Source organism: Lathyrus oleraceus, chromosome 6 (genome assembly GCF_024323335.1).
Source record: "Lathyrus oleraceus cultivar Zhongwan6 chromosome 6, CAAS_Psat_ZW6_1.0, whole genome shotgun sequence".
Taxonomy (NCBI): Eukaryota; Viridiplantae; Streptophyta; class Magnoliopsida; order Fabales; family Fabaceae; genus Lathyrus; species Lathyrus oleraceus.
Genome location: NC_066584.1, coordinates 23,234,349 through 23,244,055, shown reverse-complemented (window position 1 = coordinate 23,244,055; position 9,707 = coordinate 23,234,349). Strand labels below are relative to the sequence as shown.

The 9,707-nt window shown below is 29.8% G+C and overlaps 1 long non-coding RNA gene across 1 annotated transcript; it reads right to left on the bottom strand.

Moving 5' to 3' along the window:
• Window positions 1–6,363: 6,363 nt before the first annotated feature.
• LOC127093890 (uncharacterized) lies at window positions 6,364–7,649 on the bottom strand. The gene is made up of 3 exons (XR_007792607.1): window positions 7,397–7,649; window positions 7,023–7,116; window positions 6,364–6,915 (listed from the first exon to the last, which is right to left on the bottom strand). It is a non-coding gene; the product is annotated as an uncharacterized LOC127093890 (long non-coding RNA).
• Window positions 7,650–9,707: the final 2,058 nt, after the last annotated feature.

The window sequence follows — 9,707 nt, the reverse complement described above, 5'->3', positions numbered from 1 at the left end:
TGGGAAATAAAAATGTATATGGAAATTTGACTTCATTAAATATTACATCTTTGGAGATAAAGACTCTTGCATACACACTTCACCATTTCTAGCTTTTGTGTTTGGGGAAGACACCAAGAAACAAACATTTAGAGATTCTAAATTGAAGAATGAGCAATGAAGGTTAGTTCCATATGTTCCCTCTCAATTGTGTCGTTTTGATGAGAGGTGTGATGGCAAGTCAATACGTGAACTAAACCAAATTCAGCTAGGTATTTAGTGAATGGCCTAATTTCTCACCCAAAATCAGACCGAATAGTTTTGATGTTAGCATTAAATTATATTTAGTGTAATAGTTTAAAATAATTTAAGGCATAAAAACTTTTGTTTAAGAAAATAAATCCAGATATAACCATTAAAAGAATCAACATATGCAATGTAATAGTAGTAAGACAACTAGTCTGTGTGTGAGTAACTTTAAACTTTGATGTTACACCCTCTTCCTTTGATGTTGCAGTGTCCAACACAAGTACTAGAAACATTTTGCTTTGAACTTGAAGGCTCTCTAAGTTCACAGAAGCATTGGATAATGATAATTCTGGTGGAAACTTGTCCAACTAAGCTTCTTGAACATATAATGATTATAAAATCTTTTTGAATCAACTTTTATTTCAAATAGAAATCAAACTACAAGATATGATAACAATATTTGAAATGAAATCAAATAGAAAGAAATGATTATTTAGAATTTTCAATTAAAAAATAATAATTAAATTATTAAAGTAAGATTTAAATTCAATTTTTAAACTTTATCGCATCCAAATAATTAACATAAATATATATATTTAAATATTATAAATATATTTTTAAAAATATGGATGCAGTAATTATAAAAATTCTAGAAGATGATTATGTTGATTGTCTTGATAAGTACAAAATTTGTTTTCGTGAAAGGATATTGTTGAAGAAAAAGAGAATTCTTCTTTAACCATTAATGCAATGTATGGAAAATTAAATACTTTTAGGAATATTATAGACAAATAGTCTCCCACATCTATTGGTAAATTATTTTTTTTCATTTTTGTTTATTGAGGATCATATGAGCGTTTTTGCAGTAGGGTTGTAGACTCTCCCTCTAAGGATCTTTTGTGTCACCAAACATCAATTTAGATTTGGTTAAAAATACTAAAGTGCAATATTGAATCAGAATATATGATCTTCCTATCACTATAAGAAAATAATGTTTTAGTATTGTGATTAGTCACATAATTTCACATCACTAGAAAATAAAGTTATCACGTGAATATACGTCACAAATGTTTAAAAAAATTGTGTTCAGTTTTTTTTCGTTTGTGAAAGGGATAAATTTTAGAAAATTGTGTAATAACGTGAAAATCATGTCGTTATCATAAAATTAAAATTTTAAAAAAAATCAATTTTATGTTTCAGTTTCACGTGAGAAATTTTTTAAATTTTTTATAAAATCTATAGTGTTGTGATTATCATGTCGCTATTGAAATTTTAAAATTTTATAAATTAATTTGAAAAAAATTGTTAGGGAAACTAAACGTGGCTGACACATTTTATTTGTGTTATGATAATCACGTTGCAATGTGCAATAGATTTATTGGTTGCGACGTGTTTATCACGACAGTATTTTGCTTCGTGAATAACACGACGGTAATAGGACTATATATAATAAGATTTGCATCGTCTCCATTTCAGTAAAATTGATTCTTTTCTCTTCCTCATTTTTTATCTCTCTCATTTCTCTTATTTCCTGCTATTTTTCATCATTTTTCTTATTCCTTTCAAAATTCCAAAACACACAAATTTTTTTTTCCAAAGATATGTATTTATTTTATTTTTATACAATATTTGATTTTTATCTTATTTCATATTTTCTTTTGTTAATCAAGGATAAGTCTCAAAAAATAGATAAAGGCTAAGCTTAAGAAGTTGCTCAAGATATTAGGGTGTATGTATTAGTTGTTATATATATATATATATATATATATATATATATATATATATATATATATATATATATATATATATATATATATATATATATATATATATATATATATATATATATATATATATATATATATATATATATATATATATATATAATATATATATATATATATATATAATTTTGTGACGTAGTGATGGGAAAATTACGTGGTAAAATTTGTCAATCTAAACTATAGAACGTAATTTTGTGACGTGAAAATCATGAGGCAAATTTGTAGTGTGATTTTCAGTGACAAAAAAATTGTTACAAATGCTCATGTCTCGTGTTTTGCTATATCGCTAATAACTTTTTTTTTCCAGTGTATTGAATATTGGAGACCACAAATTAATTTTTCCATCTCGAAGAGATATTAGTATCCATCGACATACTTGAAGCAACTAACAATATATTGTTTAGATATTATGGTGAAATTTTGGTTGATCTTGAATTGTTAGAATTGTTGCGCAATTTCTTTCTTGTTAAATGAGAGAATTATGTTTTTAATGTTAATGTTGCGTATGAAAAATTCTCTTCACTATGCTTTTTGTGATATTATTGGTCACTCGCTAGAATATTATCGTGCAAACTTATTGCTAAGCCGAGAAAGATAAAGAGAACAAAGAGAATACTTTATATTCCAATAAAATCTAATCATAAGATAAAAAATATTACCACAACAATACTAGATAAACTACAAAGAAATTATGTACGATCATTATGGAGAAATACTCCTCTTATGGATGAGATTATACAAAACATTTTAGATGATACTAGTGAGGCAATTAAATATACACATATGTTACATTTATGTCAAGTTAATGAGAAAAATAACTATCATGAATGAGATAGAAGAGCAAGGAAAAGTACCTCAAATACCTTAAGAAAGTGATATTCATAATTTTCAAACCACTAAGAATTTGTCAAAGAATCAAGAAATGAAATAAATAGATGACAAACAAGGTAGTACAATTAATATGCATTCTAATGTTATTCATGATATGATGATGGGATGAGTAAAAATGCTATTGATACTAAGTATAGAAATCAAAATGATGAGAAATAAAATTCTTTTATACAAGTGATCTCTAAGACAATAAAAAAAACATCTCAAAGGAGTTTCAATTATAAACACTCGATTAAAGGGTAGTTAATTGTGTAATTAATTAAATTTCTGTTGTATTTTATTTTTTTTATTTATTATTTTTTTTTCTTTCTAGGTCGGGTCTAAGTCTAACCCTCCAATTATATATATATATATATATATATATATATATATATATATATATATATATATATATATATATATATATATATATATATATATATATATATATATATATATATATATATATATATATATATATATATATATATATATATATAATATAATTTTTTATCAAATTACTTGAGGATAAACAATAATTTAAATATGGGAGAATTTGATCAGGAACATTTTAACTGCATTTCTAGAATATTTTATCTTTGAATCTTAAGTAGTTTAATTTCTTTTTGGCACATTTTGCATTTGTATCTTTTTGTTCTTGTATGTTCCAGAGAAAAGAGAACGAGACAGAATAAATTGAAGTTGAGTCAGGGAAAAATACATGAAGTCTGCACAAAGAGGTCTTCAGTACGAAAAAACAGAGGGTGATGCGGTCTGCTCGTAGAAGGCAAGCATTACCACCTTCTTGTAGTATGCATTACTGGTCAGCCAGCATTACCACCAGGTTGTATCGCACCAGTACCAGCATAGGATTCCGATTTTTTCTGTTGTTTTCTTTTTCCTCTTCAAATCTCTATTGTTTCAAATTTTTCAGATAGTACATCTAACAGTATTTATACGAATTGTTGCCTATCATTAAGCATTTAGGTCTATAAATACTCTTAGATTCTTCTTTTTTATAATCAAGAAAAAACAATATTCAATTTTTTCACCTAACAACCATAAAAATTGATCTATGTGGAATGATAAGTCTTTTTATTACTTCGATATTGTCGTACACTTGCGACGTGTCACTTCGCGGGGCAACTCTCCCCCACCAGTGTAATTGGTCTTTCATATTCTTTTATGGATTATCCCTTCTTAAGACCCATAAAATTATATTGGTACACTTCTTTACTACCCAACATCTATAATCTTATAGTTGTCCGATAAAAATATTCCTTAAGTGTAATTGGTACTTTCATGTCACATAAAACTCTGGAGACCCTCCTCCATTTCAACAATTTAGTTTGAATTCGATGTTTTACGTCTCTTTCTACTTCACCATCGTTTTGAACTAAAGATCCAAGATATTTAAATTGTGTAACATGTGATATGATATGATCTCTGATTTTCACCTCTAGATTAGAAACACTTTTTATGTTGCTAAAACTCGTCTTCAACCTCTCATTTAACTCATCCCTTGACTCTCCAAATAGAACTATATTATTTGCAAAAAAAGCATACATATTGGCGTGCTAGCTTTTAAAAATATTATGTAGTACATCCAAAACTAAAGTAAAAAAAAAGTAAGGGCTTAGGATTACACCTTGGTGCAATCCCTTTGTTACGAGGAAATCACTCATCTCTCCACGATGTGTTATCACACTAGTTAAAACTCCCTCATACATATCCTAGATAGCTCGAATATAGACAATCATAACCTTTTTCTTCTCCAACAATTTTCACAAAATCTCTTTAGGCACACTATCATATGTATTTTCCAAATAAATGGAAATTGAGTGCAAGTCTTAGTGATACATTTTGATGCATATTCATTACATGACATAGTAGAAAGATCGATTTTATGCTCAGCCTCTCGTACATAAAATCATTTTGATTATCAGAAACTCAAGTCTATTTTTAATCTTCGTTCAATCATTTTTTTCCATAATTTCATAATATGGCTAATAAGTTTAATCTCTATAATTTACATAATTTTATGTCTCATTTGTTCTTATACATCAAAATTCAGGTGTTTCTTCGGTATTCATCTAACATTTACTTTGATTTCATTAGTTTGTTAAATAATATGGTATACCTTTATCTCCAAGACTTTTGCGCACCAATATGTATGTTGTCTGGTCCAATCGTCGGGCTATTACTCATCGTTTTCAATATTTCTCCTACCTCGTGTTTTTGTATATGTTAGTAGTTACAATTTTGCATATGTAGAAATACTTCTTCCCAATATTCTTTATATCTTTTATTTTTTTTCTAATTTTTCCTTTATTTTTAATACATCTTCAAGTCTGTTATCTATCTTTTTCTTCTATTTAATAAATCTATATATAAATTTTTCTTACCTCTCAGTTAAAAGTTTCGCACACAACCCTCCTGATCTCTTTCACATCATCTCAGAAGTACTGTAAATATTATGCAGGTTGCATGAAAGAGACCAATGAGCTTTCCCATCCATTTTCAGATTAAGAAAAATGTGATAATCCCAAGGCTATTGTCTGATGATTGAATCCTACTCTAACGCTAAGATTATGTTTGTTACTAACCGCACTCTTCGTCATTGGCATCAAAATCAAAGTGTTCGTTTTCATGCTCTTCAATAACAGTTTTACATTATTACTTTCTTTGAAACTTTTAAGTAATCCTTGTTGTCTTTTTCCCTCCCTTCGGTTCAATTCCTCCCCTGCAACTCAAAAAGGTATGTGGAGCCGACCAGTCTGTCAGCCGGAAACTAAGTTTGAGTAAAATACCAAACAGAAAAAACAGATCACTTCAGATTTTCTTAGACCTCTTAGAAGTTCCTTCTCTTTTACAGAAGATCTCTGCAGACTTCTTCTTGTCCTTCCTTTCTCTCCTCTTAAGAACAGTCATATGGGCCTTTAATATTAGTCGCATAAGAAACTTGAAAGCGTTGATGATCATTTGGTCGAACCTTTCAAATGAGAATCCAGTCAAATTAAATATTAGAAATGGAAGGAAAAAAAACTTGTATAAACATGGAAAGCAAGGAGAGAAGAGCAGAAATTGCCAAAAAGATCTTGGGGAATTCATGCATCAAGTTACATCCCATTCAAAAAACAAAATCTACAAAAAGTACGCTGCTAACAAGAATTCTTCACTTTGGACATGTTTGTATTTACTTATTTGAGTTTATCCACAAAGAAGCTACAATCCATAAACTTCAATGAAAAGAGTTAACCACAATGTTTATTTTTGTGAATGATCCCCAAAGGCTTTCTTTGACCAATCTCGCCACACTCTTGTCCCTGGATTTCTTTACGCATCAAATAAACTCTCCCATTGGGATTCTTCAATCAACCCCATTAATAGGATTCTTTACTCACAAAATTCGGCCGAAAACCCTAAAGAGCTAGACAACATACTTGGAACAATTGATCAAGCCTAATTACATAAACTCAAATGGCATTAACAAAAGCAGAGCCAAGGTTAACTTTGCATAAACCATGCACACTATATACATATATAGCATCTATGACCATTATTCAACAAACAGAAAAATGAGTTTGAGTAATAATGATCCAATAAGAACTGAATTTTCCAGTTTGAGTAAGTAACAAGCATATCTTGAAACCACAACCAGTAACCTACTTAACATGTTTTTGGAGTTCGGAAAGCACGCTCAAGATCTATTATATCAGAAAAGGTAACATCTAACACTGGTATATTCTCTAATGAACAAATGACTCAACGGATCTTAAACCGAGGAACCTAAGCAATGTGAAACTTCAAACGATTGAGAAACTCCTATAAGCTAGAGGTCAATCAAAACGTGCCTAAGAATTTAAAATCTAAATCAGATACACACCGAAGTAGAAATCGTATTTTTCCCATCAGTGGCACGTATAAGACGTCTATACTCAATTGTCTCACCAGCAGTAACCAATTTATTCATACTCAATTGTCTCACCAGCAGTAACCAATTTATTCTTCCAAACTTTAGATTTCAAGGATGCTGGAAAAAATACACAACAAAAACAACAAAAACAAGTAAGTTTCACAAGGTATAAACAACCCAAAACCCTCACTGAATCTAACAAACAAAACAACATCAACACATACATCGTTTGAGAGTAACCCAAACAGAAGCCTTGTCAGTGCTACGCTCGAACATGCTGGTGAGTTTATTGAGAAACGGATCTAATCGTAGCAAAACCTAGCAAAATCGTGATACAGAATAGTAATTAGGGTAAGAATGATTCAAAACATTCCTCAATACATTAAACAATTGAAATTATATTGCACTAATACTGATGAATTATAGATAAAACTAACACGATGATTTTTCCAGATGAATTGTTGTTCGAAATTCGAAAAGTTGTTAAATAATCGAAATAACAAGGTGGATTTCCTGATTTAAGGGTGGATTGTTCATGATCTAAACCCTAAATTGAAAATACGAAGAGGAAAAAGAGAAAGCAGAAAAGTAAGGTTACCATGGTTGTGAGAGAGAGAGTTTTTGGTGTTGAAAACGCAGTCGTACAGGAGAGAACTAAAGCATGAAATTGACTCCGGAAGGATTACGGATCGATCATCAGCAACTGTAATAGAAAGAAGTTGGAATCACTTAATGTCATAAAGGACCTTCAAATCAGGATTAATCTAATCAGTTGTCCGATATATGAAAGATGAGAGTGCATTTAGTCATCGGATCTTGCTAACTTGCAAACTTGTGCCTAATTGTTATCTATTTTCAATGTAAAAAGTTTTACAATGTCAATGCATCACAATCATCTTTTTGCATTATTTTTTAAATGTTTAAAATAAAAGTCAAATTTTTCAAATAAATCAGTGGTTGTGATTAATTGATAGTGTAAAAGTTCTTTACACTGTCAGTGTATATCTATTAAATTCTTAGAAAATTTGTGTGGAATAAAACAATCTTTTAAGTTTCAAAAATTAAATATACGCATTCCAAGAGAATATTTCTACAAATAAATGATTAACTTGTGTCTTTGGGACACATGTTAACATTAACCTACTTATTTAAGGTGTAAAAAAGTTTTATGTCAAAATTATTCCGGGTCCATTAGGATATTTAATTGTAATAATTGATCATTTATGTTTTTTTTGCTACATGTCAATCATTTAGTTGCGTAATGCGTTGATCTTTTTAAATTATTCTATTTCAAAAATGCACAGTTGTCATTAACGATTCCTATGTGGTCGTTACGTTGCTGAAATGACATATATTTGAATATAACTTGAAACAATTGAGAAAAATCTTTCTTCTTTATCAAATCCTTAGAATATATTATCCAATACCCTTTTCATTCTTCTCCTACTTTCTCCAACAACGGCTTCATATGATACAAATTTGTCAAATTCACGTAGCTTTAACTGTAATTCATTGATTTCGAGTGCAAATTGAACCAAGGTGTGATTGTGGAGCAAAGGCCACGATACAAACAGTGAGGAAGAAAAGACAAAATTCTGGGAAGCTTTTTTGGGGCTGTAGAGACTTTATGGTAACTTAATTGCTATTGTCTACTATGTCTTATTTGATAATGCTAACTGTTAAATGTTAGTGAAGGTTCAAATTGTGGCTGTAACTTTTTTGAGTGGGTTGAAAAAGAGTTCAATGGTGAAGGGCAAACAGAAATCAACACTCAAATGAGATATTCAAAATGCGATGAAAAGGACGCAGAAATCAACATGTTGAAGAAAAAGATGAAGATCCATGAGATGACTACTACGTAAAAGAGATGATGAAGAACGTGTTGAAGATGTTGAAGATGCTAGTTTTTGTCATAATGTTTTTAGTTATGATTATTGTAATGTTGATGTGTATGTTGATCCATAAGTGGTGAGTATGGTTTATGTTGATGTGAGTAATATTGATGTTAGTCCTTACTGTAATATTGAACATGTGTTGTTGTAATGAATTTCTTTAATGTGATGTTTATTTTGTGCCCAATTTGTCTGTTAAATTTTATGTTGTCCATATTTGTTGCAGTAATGACATACGATGTGTCCATATTTGTTGCACTAAAGAAGAGTTAAAGGACATATTTGTTACACTAAAGAATAGTTAAATGACATTTGTGTTACATTAAAGAATAGTTAAAGGACATATTTGTTACACTTTAAGAGACTGAATTAACTTGTGTTTGACAACTTAGTATACTGTCACATTTTATGTTACAGTAAGGACATAATTTGTGTCCATATTTGTCACACTTTAAGAGACATTGTAGATATCATTGACTAATCATAAAAGGCCTATTAACCAAAATAGTTATAAGACCTTAATATCTTTCATTAAGTAATCAAAATACCATACAAAATACATGAAATATCCATCCAAAATACATAGTAGACATCCAAAACATAAAGTGATGATTCAAATTACATATTTCTAAGTCATCAAAATTATATGATTCTTAGTTTAGAAAAATATAACAGTCAACATTCTAATGGTTTTTTCTCTTTATAGGCAGCTTATGGTGTTGTCCTTCTTAGGTGTTGTATCTTTTCTCTTCTCATCAGCATATTTATTCCTTTTTCTCTTATGCCTCTCTGGTGCTCTTGTTGATGGTGGTGGAAGTATGTTGGGGTATGAGGTCTCTTCCCATAAGTTTTGGCCATTGGTTGGGTAGATGATAAGTTTGTAGCAAGTCTGGTAAGTCTCCCTCCTGTACATGGTAGAAATGTAATTTGCAGGGTCTTCAACTCTACTTTAGATGCATGCAATTGCATGGTAGCATGGAATGCCAGTGAGCATCCAACTCCTACAAGAGCACTCCT